General features: G+C 38.0%; 1 protein-coding gene across 3 annotated transcripts in view; it reads left to right on the forward strand.

The window, feature by feature from the left end:
• TMEM154 (transmembrane protein 154) overlaps positions 1–17,484 on the forward strand; it is a 69,404-nt gene that overhangs the window by 3,502 nt on the left and 48,418 nt on the right. The window lies entirely within an intron of this gene.

The following is a 17,484-nucleotide window of genomic DNA, read 5'->3' on the forward strand; positions in this document are numbered from 1 at the left end:
CTCTCTGTCTCTCTGTCTCTGCTCTCTGTCTCCTTCCCTTATTCCTTCTCTCACTCCTCTCTGTCTCTTCTTCCTTCTCTCATTCTCCCTCCCCATTATCTCTGTCTCTTTCTCCCTCCCTTCCTTCCTCTCCCTTCTCCCTCTGAATGTCTGTCTGTCTCCTTCCCTTCTTCCCTCTCCCTCCCCTATCTCTTCTTCCTTCTCTCTCCATCTGTCTCTCTGTCACTATCTTTGTCTCTATCTCTTTCACCCTCCCTTCTTTTCTCTCCCTCCCCTCTCTGTCTCTATCTCTCTGTCTCTTCTTCCTTCTCTCCCTATCTCCCTCTCACTCTCCCTTCCCACCTCTGGCTCTATTTCTCTGTCACTTTCTCTGTCTCTCTCCTTTTCTCTCCTTTTCTCCCTCTCCCTCCACTCCCTCCACTCCCCCACCCCCATCTCTCTGTCTCCCTGTCTTTCTCTCCCTCTGGCTCTCCTTCCCCCCCCGTATCTGTCTTTCATCTTCTCCTCCAGATTTTTATGTTGATATATTATATATACACACACACAGAGTGCATATGTATACATATTTATAGTCCCTAAAAGTTTCCATCCACCATTGATGAATGCTTGTTTTTAAAACAAAAAACAAAAAGCCTTGCTTTGTGGCTAAAAGGTTCTAAGAAGGCCAGAATATCACATTCCAACATTCTATGCAAGGAGCAGCTATTGATTTGTGTCCTTGACAGTTACCATGGGAAGCAGGATTAATCACAACGTCCTCCTCCTTAGACTGTATTTGCTGCACCTGCCCTTGGGTAAATAAAAATGAATCTCCTCTTGGTTACTGACTGTGCTCATTGCCAGCATCTGTGTGTGGAAAGAAATGTTTTTAACCTGTAGGATCCTAGGATTTTTTCAGTTGAAAGGTAAACTGGAATTCATCTAGTGAGGCAGTTTGTTGCCAGGAGAGAGTGCTGGGGCTGGAGTCAGAGAATCTGAATTCAGCTCCTGTCTCTACCAGGTGCTAGCTTTGTGATCGTGTATAGATTGTTCAATCTCTCTGGATCTTAGTTTCCTCACCTTTAAAATGTAAAGGGTTGACTTCGATGACCTCTGACTTCCCTTGAGGATCTAAATCTATAATCTCCTTCAAACTTTTCATTTTACAGATGAAGAGACAGACTCATTGGGAGGAATTGATTTGTACAGGTAGTAAGAATCTTGTTCCTCTTTGGGTTCATGCCACTATAAACCCCTCAAATGTCTTTTTTAAAGTCAGATCCAGGCTAGGAAGAAGTTCCCTAAGAATAATTATTATAGCAAATTCTCATTTATGATGGAAGGGGAAGATTTTTTTTTAAATTCCTTTTGTAAAGGTCCCTGTATCTCTTTCTTCCATTGGTTACCCTGCTCTGGAACTTGTTCCAACTCAGTGATAACTCTATCAGAGAGTGGTAAAAGCAAAGAGAGGAAGTGAAACTTAGACTAGCTATCCCATTGGTTCCTCTACAGCAAAAAGGCTCTGCTAAGATTTTTCTAACTCATTGAGTTCCTGAACCAAGGACCAATGCCTTTCTGGACCGACCAGATCTTCTCACAGACTACAGGACCTCATGGAGTATAGAGTCCTGGGTTCAGATACCAGATACCACTTTTGACATTTACTAGTTGTATAACCAAGGTCAAGTCACCTAATCTCTCTAAGCCTACACAGATACCTCCCAAGTTATGGAGGGATTTGACTTGCATCACATATTCTTTTTAAAAATATTTCATTTTTCCAATTACGTGTAAAAAATAACATTCATTTTTTAAAAAATTTAAGTTTTCCATTCTCTCCCTCCTTTCCTTCCTTCCTCCTCCCTTCCCACTCCTTAAGATGGTAAGCAATTTGATATAGGCTATATACATGTGCAGTCATGCACATATTAGTCATGTTGTGAAAGAAAAAACAGACCAAAAAAATCTCTCAAGAAGAATAGAGAAAACTTTTTAAAGTATTCTTCAATCTATATTCAGACTATATCAGTTCTTTCTCTAAAGATGGATAACATTTTCCATCATAAGTTCTTTGGAATTATCTTGAATCATTGTATTGCTGAGAATAGTGAAGTCATTTACAAATTGGTCATCTTATAAAATTGCTTTTACTGTGTACAGTGTTTTTCTGGTTCTGCTTATTTTGATTTGTATTATTTCAAGTAATCAGATTTTCCCAAAAGCATCTTGCTCATTATTTTTTTTTAAGTTTTTGCAAGGCAAAGAGGGTTAAGTGGCTTGCCCAAGGCCACACAGCTAGGTAATTATTAAGTGTCTGAGACCGGATTTGAACCCAGGTACTCCTGACTCCAAGGCTGGTGCTTTATCCACTATACCACCTAGCTGCCCCATCATTATTTCTTATAATACAACAGTTTTCCATCACAATCCTATATCTCACTTGTTAACCATTCTCCAATTGATGAGCATCCCCTCAATTTCCAATTTTTTGCTGGCACAAAAAGAGCTGCTATAAATAAATATCTGTGTGCATATAGGTACCCAAAAAAGTACATACGTTTTTTAAAAAAGTAAAAAACTCTTTGAGGTACTTTGGAGTGATATTTCTGGGTGAAAAAGTATCCCTTTGAGCATAGTTCTAAATTGTTCTCCAGAATAGTTGGCTTAATTTATTGAACTGGATTGTCAAAGTGACTATGACACAAATTAGGTTAAGAAGAAAGGCCTATAAGTCATTGCTTCCCTCTTGGGTGATGTATTGCTGGCTTTATTGCACCTGAGATAAAGCCGAATCTTTTTCTGTAACTTAGTAGAAAATGGTGAATTCCACCCAAAGCACACAGCTCTCCACTCACAAGACATGAGTGGGCTGTATAAATCTGACTAGTACTAGTTGTCCAACAGTTCAAGGAATTTCTCCTATAGAAGTACCACTTTTTGTCCTCTGTTCTGACCCAACTCCAGCTCAGGGGTAGACTTGGAGTCAGGAAAACCTGGGTTCTAATCCTGCCTCAGAAACTTGTTGTATGACCCTGGGAAAGTCACTTAATCTCTCTGTGCCTCAATTTCTCCAGCTGTTAAATGGGGTGGGAAGAGGTTGGGCTCAATGTCCTCTATAAATCTTTGATTCTATAAATCTCTTACATGGAAGAGTAATTGAGGAGGTTTGGCCAATTTCCAGATTATTCTTAGTGAAAAGGACTCCTTTAAGATATTTGGACATAGGTTTGGTTATCTTAAGGTTTAAATCTACAGTGGGATACATTGGATTGATCCCAGGCATATTGGATTGAATCTGACACATAGTACTGATCTTCAACAGATTTGTACATTCAGAATTGCCCTTTTCCATTGTCTCTCTGGACTCTCCTGAGCCCCTCTACCTGCTTACATGGTTCTCAGTCCTGACTCATGGTGACTCACTAGGAAAAGACATTTTGATTCACCGTTCTTCACCTTACTTCTTAAAGTCAGACCCAGGCTAGAGGAAAAGAAAGGATCCATTAATTCTAGTGACAGAATTTCTAGACAGAAACTACCAAGGTGGGGTCCAAACTAGATTAGCCTCTCATGCTGGGGAGTGTACTGCTGCTCAGCCCAGTCATGCTTCTATCTGTCAGTTCATGTTAACTTCTGGGAAGAGATACTGGCTGAAAGGGAGCTAGCTCCCAGATATGGCTGTCATTGCTAACATGTGGACAGGATGGCCTTATTGATAATAGAAGCGTGACTTGGGGGGGGCAGGAGATATGTGTGGTACTTGCTATGTGAGTACCAGGTTATTTAATAAAGAAGGTTTGCCAGGTCTATAGGTGAACATTCAAGAATATAAGGCTAAGTTCCCTCATTTATAAAATGTAGAGTTTGAGCTAGATAATCATTAATGTCTCTTCCAACTCCCAACTTTCAACTATAATTTTAGGACACTAAGTGGGACACTGCTCAAAGGAAAACCTATCCCGTTATTTCATAAGTTCTCTAACATGAAGGTTATAATGTAGATTTACTATATATATATATATATACTTCTGTGTTTGTGTGTGTGTGTATGTGTGTGTGTGTGTGTGTGTGTGTGTGTGTGTGCGTGTGTAGTCGACATTTTGAGGCATCTAGGTGGTACAATAGATAGAGCACCAACCCTGGAGTCAAACTGGACCTGAGTTCAAATCCAACTCAGACACTTACTAGCTGTGTGACCCTGGGCAAGTAACTGGACCCCAATTGCTTCCAGAAAAAAAAAGCACATTTTGCCCAATGATTGCTTATAGCTGACATTTAATAATTCAGACTTTTCTCTTGAAAATTTAGAAATTTCATCTTTCAGTTTGTCATTTTATCTCTCTGTAACCTTCCCAATCTAAACCCAGTCTATCTCTCCAGACTTTTTTCACATTGTCTCCCTGAATTCCAACGAAACTGTCTTACTTGCTGTCCCTCAAGTCCAAAGTTCCATTTCCTGCCACCATTTCTTTGCCTGAAATATTCTCCCCCTTCCCTTTCACCTCTTAGAATCCTTAGCTTTCTTAGAGGCTTGCTGCCTTTGAGTGTCACCTCTTAGGAAACCTTTCCTTATGCCCCTCCTTCTTAGTCATCTCTCCCTCCTCAAATGACCATGCTTAGGATTGTATAATCAGAGTTAGATATGAAACATTTGAGTCTATGTAATCTAATTCCCTCTTTTTTATAGATAAGGGAACATGGATCTATTATATGCTAAATCTCTTCATTGGAATGTTATTTCCTCGAGAACAGGAATTTTGTTATTTTTTTCTTTGGGTTGCTAGCACTTAGGACAGGGTCTTGCACATAGTAGATTGCTAGATTGGATTGAAAAAGATTGTATTTACCACCAAGGAGGTTCAAATTCTGAGGGAGCTTGATGAAGGGTGACAGTGTCCATGGTGCCCTAACATTTCATGGGACTGCAGATATCTCCAGATCGTTTCCAGATCTGACTTAAGAGTGTTGGAGAAAGAGCATAGGACTTGGAATCAGAAGCTGACTTTGTGACTTGTGAGGCTTTGATTAGTCAATTTTCTTCTCTGAACCACAATTCTACAAATGTTGATCAAAGGCAAGTTCAGACTAAAGGCACTATGGCTCGTGAGCTCATGAGAGATATAGAAGTTTGGCTACGGCTTAATCTCTAATCTTATGATAGAGCTTATAACACAGTAGGAGGATAAGGGTACAAATACAGATATAGAGACAGTAGGAGATAATGGGGAGAGAACTGACCAGGGAGTCAGGATTATTTGCATTCAGGTGTATCATGGACCTAACTTCCCATAACCTTCTCTAAGACTGTAAATTGTAGAACAAGTGCTGATCTTCATAAAGGAATTTCCTTACTCTACTATACAAAGTAATAATAGTCCCCACAGGGAAAATGTGACATAAGTATGATACTCAGTGTAATATGATAAATGTATTAGAGAGTTGCAAAGCAACATGCTTTTCAACATCAGAGGGGATCAGGTAAATCTTCTGGGAAGAGATATATTCCATTTGAGTTGGACTTTAAAGGAGAGATAGGAATTCATAGACTACTTTTGATGTTAGATCTTCTAATTAATCATCCTTTTAGTAAACTACTTATTATCAAAATTGGACTTTTTAGACATCTACCTTGTTAGCAATAAAACTATTTTGACTGGAGGCTCACTTTTCATAGTCACTGGATAAAAATAAACATGATTTAATTGTTCCTAACTGCTTTAAGGGATTCCCTGGATGAGTTGGACAGGAGTATTTGATTATTGAAATGGATGTTTCTACCCATAGTCTAAACCAGAGTTTCTTAACCTGGAGATCAAGGTCTCCAAAGGAGACATAAATTTGAGTGAGAAAAAGACACATCTTTTATTCAGTAAACTCTAACTGAAATTTAACATTTCTTTTTTTTTTTTAGATTTTTCAAGGCAATGGAGTTAAGTGACTTGCCCAAGGCCACACAGCTAGATAATTAAGTGTCTGAGGTTGGATTTGAACCCAGATACTCCTAACTCCAAGGCCAGTGTTCTATCCACTGTGCCACCTAGCCACCCCCAACATTTCTTTTCATTATGTATTTTTAAAAACTATTCCTGAGAAGGGGTCAATAGGCTTCCCCAGACTGCCAAAGGAATACAGATACTCTAAAAGGTTAAGAAATCTTGAGATTCTTTGCTTCTTTGCTTATCAACTTTAATCATTAATTTATTTTTGATATTCAAAGGAAATTCAGTCACATGAGTTTATCTTTCAATAGCTCAGAATAATGTGACTCGTTGCTTTGTGTGTGGCTATTTTTGTCTCTCAAAAACATCATATGCAATGTTATCTATCTTTTTTTAATAGTTAAGCCAAACTGAACTAAGTGAGCTTGAGATAGAAAGAAAGGCTGGAGCTCAGGTCTTCTGATGGCCTAAGTTCAAGTGGTCTTCCTATTATAAACTCATTATCCTATAAGGGAGGAAACAAAGAATAAATGGGGGATAAAAGATAAAAGCATAAAGTTACTCTAAGTCATCTGCTCAAAATAATCAAGTTTTGAATGACTTTCAGTTTAAAAAAAAAAGGCCCAACCAAAGAAGGCAATAAAAAGAGAAATCTTAGATTTTGTTTAAAGGAAGTCATAAAAATGTTCAAATGCAGCTTTCACATAAATTAAAAGAAATTGTAATGATAAATATTTAACATGTTTCCCCAGTGATGTTTTTTTAAAAAGGAGGAATTTTCTGACTAAGGTACTTGCCATTTAAAAAAAAACAAACAATTTTATGGTAGGTGAATGTAATAGATATCATTTATATAACACATAAAACAGGTACTATATATGTGTGTGTGTGTGTGTGTGAACACACACACACACACACACACACACACACACACACACAGATATATCAGTCACTATCAAATCTATGTTGACTTTATTTTTATCACTAATTCCAGAAGGAAGGAATCTTTTGTGTAGATGTCTCTTTTTTCTTCCAAATTTTGATAATGGAAAAATTAAATAAATTATCAACAATGTGAAAATTTTACTTTACCCTTTCTATTCATGCTTATGTAAGATAATTTTTAGAGTAAATTTTAGGTAAAATGTGCCAGAAGAAATAGTGAAAGAGATGGTTTTAGAGAAACTTAGAAAAACTTGTATGGAATGATACAAGATCAAAGGGAGCAGAAACCAGAAGAACAATTAATACAAAAATTGCATTATAAAAGCAAAGAATGACTGATCTTGAATCTGAGAGGACCAATCACAATTGAAACATACTAACCACTTGCTAACAAGAAAGTGATAGACTCAAGGACACTTTAGAGGTTACTGTTTTTCTTTTTCTTTTGCAGTGATGGGGGAGGGGCAAAGAAAAAAATTTGTTCATTGAAAAAATTAATTAAAAAATTAAATTTACTTTTAATATTTTCTGGGATTCCTTCACTGAAACAATCTTTTGAAGGTTCATCGTGGTATGTAAGTAGCCTTTTTGAAAGTTGTGCCATAGGAGAGGAAGTTCTGTTGGGTTCTTTCTAATCTGAAAATGTCTCAAGTACAACCCTGTACATATAGACTATTTATCTTTAATATTCAAGGTCTGGTCCAGCTACACATTAAGTCTCACTCACAGATTGTCTATTGAGTGATGCTTTTCTTTTTTTATGAATTATGCAGATTTTATTTATTTTGAGTTTTACAATTTTTCCCCTAATCTTGCTTCCCTCCCCCCCACCCCCACAGGAGGCAGTCTGTTAATCTTTACATTGTTTCCATGTTGTACATTGATCCAAATTGAATGTGATGAGAGAGAAATCATATCTTTAAGGAAGATACATAAAGTATAAGAGATAGCAAGATCAGACAGTAAGATACCAGGTTTTTTCCCCTAAATTAAAGGTAATAGTCCTTGGTCTTTCTTCAAACTCCATAGTTCTTTCTCTGGATACAGATGGTATTCTCCATTGCAGACAGCTCCAAATTGTCCCTGATTGTTCACTGATGGAATGAGTGAGTACATCAAGGTTGATCATTGCCCCCAAGTTGCTGTTAGGATGTATAATGTTTTTCTGGTTCTGCTCATCTCACTCAACATCAGTTCATGCAAATCCCTACAGGCTTCCCTGAATTCACATCCCTCCTGGTTTCTAATAGAACAACAGTGTTCCATGGCATACATATACCACAGTTAGTTAAGCCATTCCCCAATTGAAGGACATTTACTTAATTTCCAATTCTTTGCCACCACAAACAGGGTGAATATTTTTGTACAAGTGATGCTTTTACCCTTTTTCATCATCTCTTCGGTGGTATTGCTGGATCAAAGGGTATACACATTTTTGTTGCCCTTTGGGCATAGTTCAAAATTGCTCTCCAGAAAGGTTGGATGAGTTCGAAGTTCCACCAACAATGTATTAGTGTCCCAGATTTCCCACATCCCTTCCAACATTGATCATTGTCCTTTCTGGTCATATTGGCCAGTCTGAGAGGTGTGAGGTGGTATCTCAGAAAAACTTTAATTTGCATTTCTCTATTAAGTAATGATTTAGAATAATTTTTCATATGAGTATGGATGAGTGATGGTTTTCTAAAAATCATTTTCAAGTTAAACTTTTTTTCTCCCATTGGTTCACATCTTACCCAAAATTTGCTTTAAAAATCTTATATATGCACTAATGGAAAGGGTAAAGCAAGATTTTCAAATTGGTGGTAATTTATTTGATTTTTACATTATCAGAATTTGGAAGGAAAAAAAGAGACATCTACACTCCATTCTAGAATTAGTGATACTTGTACCTTCATGATAAAAATAAAGTCGACACAGTATTGATAGTGACTGACATATGTGTGTGTGTGTATTCACACACATATATATAATACTTGTTTTATGTGTTATATAAATGATGTCATTTATTCTTTATTATACTTCTGTGAGGTGAATAAAATTTAATTTTTTAATTAAAATTTTTTAATGAATAAAAGTCATTTTCCCCCCTCTTTTTCCTATTCCACCAAACAAACAAAATCCTCCTAATAACCACAGTATTGGCTATTCACCTTAAATCTGTCACTTCTCTACAAGAGGGTAGGGCATGCTTTAATAATGAATGGTCTCTCCCAGGCATGGTTGGTCATTACATTGATCAAAATATCTTAAAACTTTTAGTATTGCTTGTTTTTACAATGTAGTTGTTATTTTGTAAATTACTTTGTCTGTTGAAAAGATGAGGAAACAAGTCTGGAGGTTAAATAAATTGCCCAGGGTCACCTAATTACAAAGTTATAAGGAAGAATTTGAACTCCAGTTTACTCAATCCCAAATCCAGGAGACCATGCATTTATACAACACTGCCTTGTCTAGCATTATACCATTATATCTCATAGTTAGTACACTGAATTGTGGGTTGATTTCCTGGGTCAGATTATAATTATTTTGATAGTGTAATGAACCAAAGATTTTTTTTTTGTTTCATTTATATAAGAATCAAATTATGGAGCGGCTAGGAAGCACAGTGGATAAAGCACCGGCCCTGGAGTCAGGAGTACCGGGGTTTAAATCCGGTCTCAGACACTTAATAATTATCTAGCTGTGTGGCCTTGGGCAAGCCACTTAACCCCATTTGCCTTGTCAAAATCTAAAAACAAACAAAAAAAAAGGAATCAAATTATTCCTTTTCTTCTTCCATTTGGTCCTTCCCTTCTCCTTTCCTCAAGGATGTTATCTGTTTCCCTTGAATTGTGTCACTGATCATTAATACCTAACCAACACTAGCTTGTTTCCTTCTTTTACTTTAAAGAAATCATTTAACTCTCCCTAGCTAAACTTTGAGAAGAAACTCTCATCAGGGAGGGGCAGGTAACTGTGTTTCACATTGGTCTATAGTTTGTGGCTTTTAGATGTTCGTATTTGGCTATTTGGGATATGTTTTGTTTAGGGGGAATTATATTGAAGCTGGACAAGAACTCATAACCTGGGTCCCAACTTGGTCACTAACTTTATGACCTGGGGCAAGTACCTATTTTCACTTAAGGAAAAATTGGAAAAGCAATTCCTCATGGGGTTGTAAAAGTAGAAATTGGGGAAGGTGATAGGCACAAAAAAATGAAAACATAAAAAAGTTGACTAGTAAGAGATTCCTTTCTACTTAATTTGGGGTCACAGTTTTAAAACCAGATATTTGAAATGGCAGGGGAGGGCTTAAATCATGGGGGATAAGGAAGTTAACTAGCTGTGTGCACAGCATTTCATTTCTTGGGACTGATGTTATCTCTTGTATGAAATGGAGATAGTAAGAACTAAACTTCCTGAAGACACGGAGTTGAACCACAAGTTATTTTGAAGATTCTGACTGCAGATGCCTTTTTGCAAGGAACCAGACCACATATTGCCCATGGAAGAGGCCAGAGGCTGGCCTGTCCCCACACAGGCTCTATGGGATGGCCCTTGGTACAGACAGAAGTGGGTATCAGTTCTGAGAGGCATAGAGAGATGTGGAGGTGGACAGCCCTTGGCACTGGAAGACTTGGCTGCAAATGATTCTATTGACATAAGCTGGCTCAGTGAGGTAACCTCTCAAAGGCAGTAGTATGTTACAGAACAGCTGCTGCTCTGCATCAGTAGAGGAAATTTGCTCATTGGGAGTTTTTTATACTTATGAAATTGCAGATCTCAACCAAAAAATATTTGAAGACTTTTTACTCATTTCCATGTTCAGGAAAGGAATTGTTTAAAACAGCCAAGAGTATTGGATTAGGACAGTGCCTCCACAGGTACTTGGCTTGAAAGAATAGATCCAAATTTCCAAACAGAAATCCAAGAACAACCTTACCAACTAAAAGAGAGAATGACAGAGCTAGAAGGAACCTTAAGGACCATCTGAGGTTTTTTGCATCTGTATTTTATAGAGGAAGAAACTGAGTGAAGCCCAGAGAGACTTGGTTACTTGCCTAAAATCATGTAGCTAGGTAGTAGCAAGATAGCATCTGGTCCCTAATCCAATCCCCCATTCCCAAGAGAATGCACTGGTTAGACATATGAACCAGTCTTTTCGCCAAAATGTGTCTTGCAAGCCTCATTGGTCATTGTGAATGAGTGTTCCCACATGTCCTGCTGCTGTGCACAAATCTTCATATCACACTCTAATATCAAAATGATGGCCTCTTAATGAGATTCAACACTGTAAGGTTATGGAGCAGCTTCCCTAAAAACCTCACAGCTAATTGTCCTTTGGGAATGCTTTCATAGCCCATCATCTGTCCCCACAGTGGAATGCAAAATAAAATAGATCATCCCTGGCATTTTTTTCTATTATTCCCTCAGAATCAGCCATGACTTTCTCTGGTTATGTCAAGGTCAGTGATTGTATCCAAAATATACTTTCTGTTTATTTCCTTACTAATACTTGCTGGGGTAAGCAATCCCTCCACGGTCTTCAAACATAGCTATCATTATTCAGGCAGTTAGAACACCTGTGATCTTAGAAAGCTGGCAATTGCCTTCCTCACATCTGCAAAATTGTTTTGATTTGTTCCTCACATAATTGCTCAAATCAATGTGAATAAAATGAATATAGACTGAAGGAATAGGGTTGTGGGTACTTTCAATAGGGCCAACCTTGTTCTTAAGTCATATTAATTAATGATCCTGTTTGATTGACTTGGAAGATCAAAAGTACAGGATTTCAGGGGAAATTTCTTCTATCAGAAAAAAATAACCTCACACAAAGCCTGAAATTTTACCTTTGTTGTGCCAAATGGTCTTTTCTTCTTCTGAATTATTTTTAAATTCAATTACTCCCCTGGGAGAGGAAATGTATAAAGTAAACAAATGCTTATTGAAGCTAAATGGTTGCAAAGGCCTAAGCTATCTGCTGATCTGGGGGAAATACTAGGATTTGTTAAAGTCCCTCTATTTTATAGGAGTGAAAGTCAAATACAGAAAAATTAAGTGATTTGCCCAAAAATCATACAGGTAATAAGTGACAAAAGTGGAATCTGAACTCAGGTTTTCTGACTTTAAAGCTAGCTCTTTTTCCCACTATTGCCAATACTTCCTCTTATATATAGAACAAGGTTTTGATTCTCATGTAATTAATAATATTAATATGACCATCTATAACAATATAGGGGAGGTGCAAGCAACTTGCTTTGAGAATTCCAAGAAAGAAAAAAAAAACAGTTACTAAAGGAAAGGAGGAGCAGAAGAGGCTTCACAGAAAAGGTGGTTTTGTTCTAGGCCTTCTGTGATGATCAGCAGACCCCCTAGAGAGCAAGACTGGAAATGGCAATGATAGGGAAATGGGAAAACAGAAATAGTGTAGCTTGCTTGAATAATCACACAGGAAAGTGAGTAGCACAAATGTTTGGGCCCAATTGTGGAAGCCTTGAGTGACTGGCTAAGGCCTTCCAACTCCCTGGTCATCCAATCTATGCCTGAACAAGAATCCCTCAACCATCATCTCCAGCATTCCCAAGTCTTTGCTTGAAGGGAGGGCCTCAGTGACAGTTCTGATGGATAGGATCTTTCCATAGAGCTTAAATCTGCCACTTTGAAACTTGTGCTCATGGCTCCTAGATCTAGACTCTAGGGTTGAGTTCAAACACTTCTTTTCTTTCTTCTACAGGATAGTCCTTCAGATAATTGAAAGCACCTTTAGATCTTTTAGGAAGATTAATTAGACATTAGAATGAAAAATAAACTGGAACAGAGAGAGACAGCCAGTAAAAAGGTCATTTTTCTAAGCTAGAGTCCAGACAGAGCTAATGAGAGTGTGGTAATTATAACAGCAACAGACTTTCACATGGCATATGCTGCATGTCCCAAAATTCTTAGGGTAGTTTTAGTTTGTAGTAGCTTATTATCTATAATAACATAAAAGCTATATTATCTCATTTGTCCAAGGGACTACCTTTCTATGTCCCCAGTGTCTGGAATATAACACTTAATAAATGTATGTTGTTGTCTGACATAGCTCATTAAGGTGAGAGATTGTCTTTGAACTCAGGTACCTCTCTGGCAAGTATTTTATTATACCATATTACCTTACTAAGTGGAAATTTAAAATGTGGTGCTGGGGAGAAGATGCTGCATTGGGAATCAAGGATCTTGATTCAGTCCTCCAGTCCTGCTATTTATTACCTGGGTGACCTTGATTGAGTCACTCTGAGCCTCAATTTCCCCATTTGTAAGATTAGGAGAGGGACGGCTAGGTGGCGTAGTGGATAAAGCACCGGCCTTGGAGTCAGGAGTACCTGGGTTCAAATCCAGTCTCAGACACTTAATAATTACCTAGCTGTGTGGCCTTGGGCAAACCACTTAACCCCATTTGCCTTGCCAAAAAAAAAGATTAGGAGATTGGACTAGATGCCCTCTAGGGTCACTTCCCACTTTTAAATCCATGATCTTAAATCCCAAGCACCATCTTGGAAAGGAAAGTAAGAAGTTACTTTCTTCAGTGACAGAAGAGACAGATCTGCCTTTCCTATACCTGCTAGTTTATTAGTATCTCCCTTTAAGTAGCAGGGCAGTTTGTAGACCTGTGATCTCACTGTTAATAGAAAACTTCCAGGTATGGACAATGCTTTCACCAAAGTCAGTCAATAGTTTTCTTGTTTTTGAAAGGCAATGGGGTTAAGTGGCTTGCTCAAGGCCACACAGGTAATTAAGTGTCTGAGGCTAGATTTGAACTCAGGGCCAGCACTCTATCCACTGTGCCACCTAGCCACCCACAGTCAATACTTTTCTCTGCCACTTGTCACTTTAGAATTTCCTAGAACATTGAAACATTAAGTGAGATGCCCATGTGAGCACAACTGGGTGGCATTGTGCATAGAGCACCAGACCTGGGGTCAAGAAAACTCATCTTCCTGAGTTCAAATTTGACCTCTGTTGTTTGACCCTGGACAAATCAATTAATCTTGTTGGCCTCAGTTTCCTCATCTATAAAATGATCTGGAGAAGCAAATGACAAATCACTACAGTATTGCTGCCCAAAAAACACTTTAACACAGTAGGGACTTAATCAGTGTTCACTGGATAGCAGGGCAAAAGAGAGAAGGAAAGGGTTGGGAGAGAGCTCCCTTGGATGATGTCATGCTTTTGCCTAGGGCTAACTCGGCCAGTTAGTCATTTCCTTCCTTGGACCACTTCTGCTTTGAACTTAAGTGGCTTATATAGATAGCCCCAAACTGCTCTTGGTAAAGATAGATTTGTCTTCTGATCTAGGAGAGAAGATACTTCTCTTTGCCTTAGTTGCGTTTTACTGTAAGCATCCATTTACTTTGTAGCAAAGTACTTTGTACTCTGATTATTTTGTGAAAGCTGATGTATAAACATGTCAGTATAAATAGGTACACCTTGGAAATCAGCAAAGACTACAAATCAGGGCTTAATTTATTTTTTATTGATGGTGTAGACTTAAGAAAATGATAGGGAAAATGTTAATGATGCACATTGAACTTAAAAGCATGCCCCTCTGCACATTTGTTGTTTTGTGTGTTTTGGTGGGTTGGTTTTTTTTGACAACTGATTGTTAAACATTTACCAGCACACTCCTGTCATATTCATCCATTAAAAACAACTGGAATGTGGACTGAAAGAAGTGCTAAACTGAACATATTGATGCAAAAAAACAGTTGAATGGAGGGTAGAAGACCTGGCTTGGAGTACATTTTGTCTTATTCAGTTGTATAACTGAATAAAGTCATTTCACTTTTTCTGATCAGTGCTTTCCTCATTTGTAAACAAGACAATATTCAGTCAACAAGTCTACATTGTGACAGGTGAAGATACAAAAGACAAAATAATTCATGCCTTCAGGGAGCTTATATTTGGAGAGGCAACATATACCTATATAAGAATCTAGAAAACATACAAAACAGGTACTCGGTGGGTTTTTCTTTTTTTGAGGTGGGGAAGGAGCCAGCAGCTGGGAAGGTGACTCTTAAACTGAATCTTGAAAGAAACTGAGAATTGTATGACTCAGAAGGGAGGAGGGCAGACATTGTAGGGATCATGCTGGGGAGAGGGCTAGAGTGTGGGAAGAATGAGGACAAAAACCTTGTTCAAAGTCCAGAGTGGAGAGTCAGTTTGGAGATTACAGGCAAGGTTTGATGTCTAGGGATTAGGGCTGGGTTGACTTTCATCAATCTGGTTCGGCTTAATACACATTTATGAATCATTTACTGTTTTTAGAGTACTGTCAGTTAGCATTCTCACTGTATCTGCTAAATACTGGAGATAGAAAGTAAAAACCATTGCCTCTGTTCTCAGGAAGCTCCCATTGTAAATGGGGGCGGGGGGGGAAACAAATATAGGATAAATTAGGGATAATCTCAGAGTTGAGGGGAAAGGCAGTCAGGTTTCCAGGAGTCAGAGGATAGGAGGGAGAGCATTAAAGAATCAATCAAGATATGGAATCCTGTATTCAAGGAACAAAAAGATCAGTGGGGAAATAAAGTGTAAGGAAGACTAGAAAGTAGGAAGGAACCAAGGTATGAAGGAATTTTAAAATCTCAACAGATTTCCCTTGAACATGAAGGTGATAGAAAAACCATTGGAGTTTGTTGAGTGGGGGTGTGTGATGGTGAGATGTTTAGACTTGTGTTTTAGGAAGCTTATTTTGACATAGAATGGATTGGGGAGAGACTTGAGGCAGAGAGCCAATTGGGAAGCCACTGTAATAGTTCATCCTTGAGGAGATAAAGAGCTAAACCAAGATAGTAACTGTACTAGTGAAGAAAAGGGCACAGATAGGAGAGATTCTGTGAAGGCAGAAATAACAGGACCTCTCAACAAATTGATTTTGTGTGTAGGTGAAACTAGAAATTAGGAAGTGAAAGTTCTTGGAGGCCAGGATCCTATACCCTAAATGGTTAATGCAAGTGAGGAGTCAAGAATGACATTTAAATGGTAAGCCTGGGTGTCAGATTGGGAGGAGGGTGGTACCCTCAACAGAAACAGGAAAAATTGGAAGACTTGAGATTTAAAGGGGAAAAAGCATTTAAGGAGAAATCACTGTATTAAGTTGTTGTTCAGATGTTTTCAGTAGGGTCTGATTCTCCATGACAGGCTTTGGAGTTTTCTTGGTGGAGATATTGGAGTGGTTCCTTCTCCAGCTCATTTTATAGATGAGGAAACTGAGGCAAACAAGGCTAAATGACTTGCTGAAAGTCACACAAGTGGGCAAGTATTTGAGGCCAGATTTGAACTCAGGAAATTGGGTGTTTCTGACTCCAGGATTAGCATTCTCTTCACTGCCCATTTTGCTTCCCTTTATATTAAATAGCTCTCTGCATTCAATTCAACAAACCTTTATTAAGTCCTTACTATGTGCCTGTGGAACATACATTCTCTTCTATAATAGGATTTGCAATAATGCTTTCATCCTCACAGGACTATCTTGGGATCAAATTCTACCTCTTCTACTTAGGATCTGAATGACCTTGAACAAATGAATTAACCTCTCTGGACCTCTGTCCTAATTTGTCAGATCGGGGGTTTGAACTTGAGACCCCTAAGATGCTTAAAGATTTTAGTCAATGATAATGAAAAAATAATTTAGTTCAATTTGTTATTTTTCTGGATGTCAAATCCTATAGAATATATTCCATATGGTGGGATAATATCTACTTCCAAAGGTTTTCTTCTGTGTAAGGACAGTCCATTTATATTTGGAACACAACCAAGACTATCATAGGGGAGCATCAATATAAACCAATTAGAATTATAATTGGTTTAGTTAATGACAGCACAGATTCAGAGCCTGTTTGAGTTGGAAGGAACTGGTGAGGTCTTCCATTCCAAACCCTCAGGTTCCTCATCTCTAAAATGAGGGCTGACAACCAGATGACCTTTAAGATTCTTTTCCATTTCTTAATATATGACTCAACATGATCCACAAATCCTTACATTTTATAGATTAAGAAACGGAGGTCTATAGCAGTAGAGTAACTTATTCAAAGTCACTCAGCAATTTAGGGTGGAGCAGGAAATAGACTCTGGATCTCTTGAATTCAGATCAGAGTTCTTTCCACAGTATTGGGAAATACTCAGTGTAGTCAACTCAGCTAGCAAATGCTTTGTCAGAGCAGCTTGTCGGATTTAAGTTAACTAGAAATATCAAGTAAGAAATCTGAGGTTAGGAGAAAAGCAAAATTTTACTCAATGTGTCTTAGGTGGGATCAGAACTGAAACTGCAAGCCAAGTCCCCTGACTTCAAATCTAGCTATATTTTCACTATATGACTCCATAATGATGAGGCTCATTTTAATAAAATTTCTTTTCTTATTTAACCCTTATTTAATTTTAGGTTATTCAAAAAGGCAGATTTGTCATGCACAGGATTCTGTGTGTATATGCATGTGTGTGTGGGGCGGGGTCAGTCTTTTTTCTGTTTCTATTTTCATTTTTTTAGTATATATCAGAAAACAAGAAAACCTGTAAAGCTGAGAAGGTGCTTATTTGGAGAGCACAGTCTTGGTCTCCAGCTACTTCCACTTCCTTATTTCTTGTTTCACCTACAGTC

Source organism: Macrotis lagotis, chromosome 3 (assembly GCF_037893015.1).
Source record: "Macrotis lagotis isolate mMagLag1 chromosome 3, bilby.v1.9.chrom.fasta, whole genome shotgun sequence".
Classification (NCBI taxonomy): Eukaryota; Metazoa; Chordata; class Mammalia; order Peramelemorphia; family Peramelidae; genus Macrotis; species Macrotis lagotis.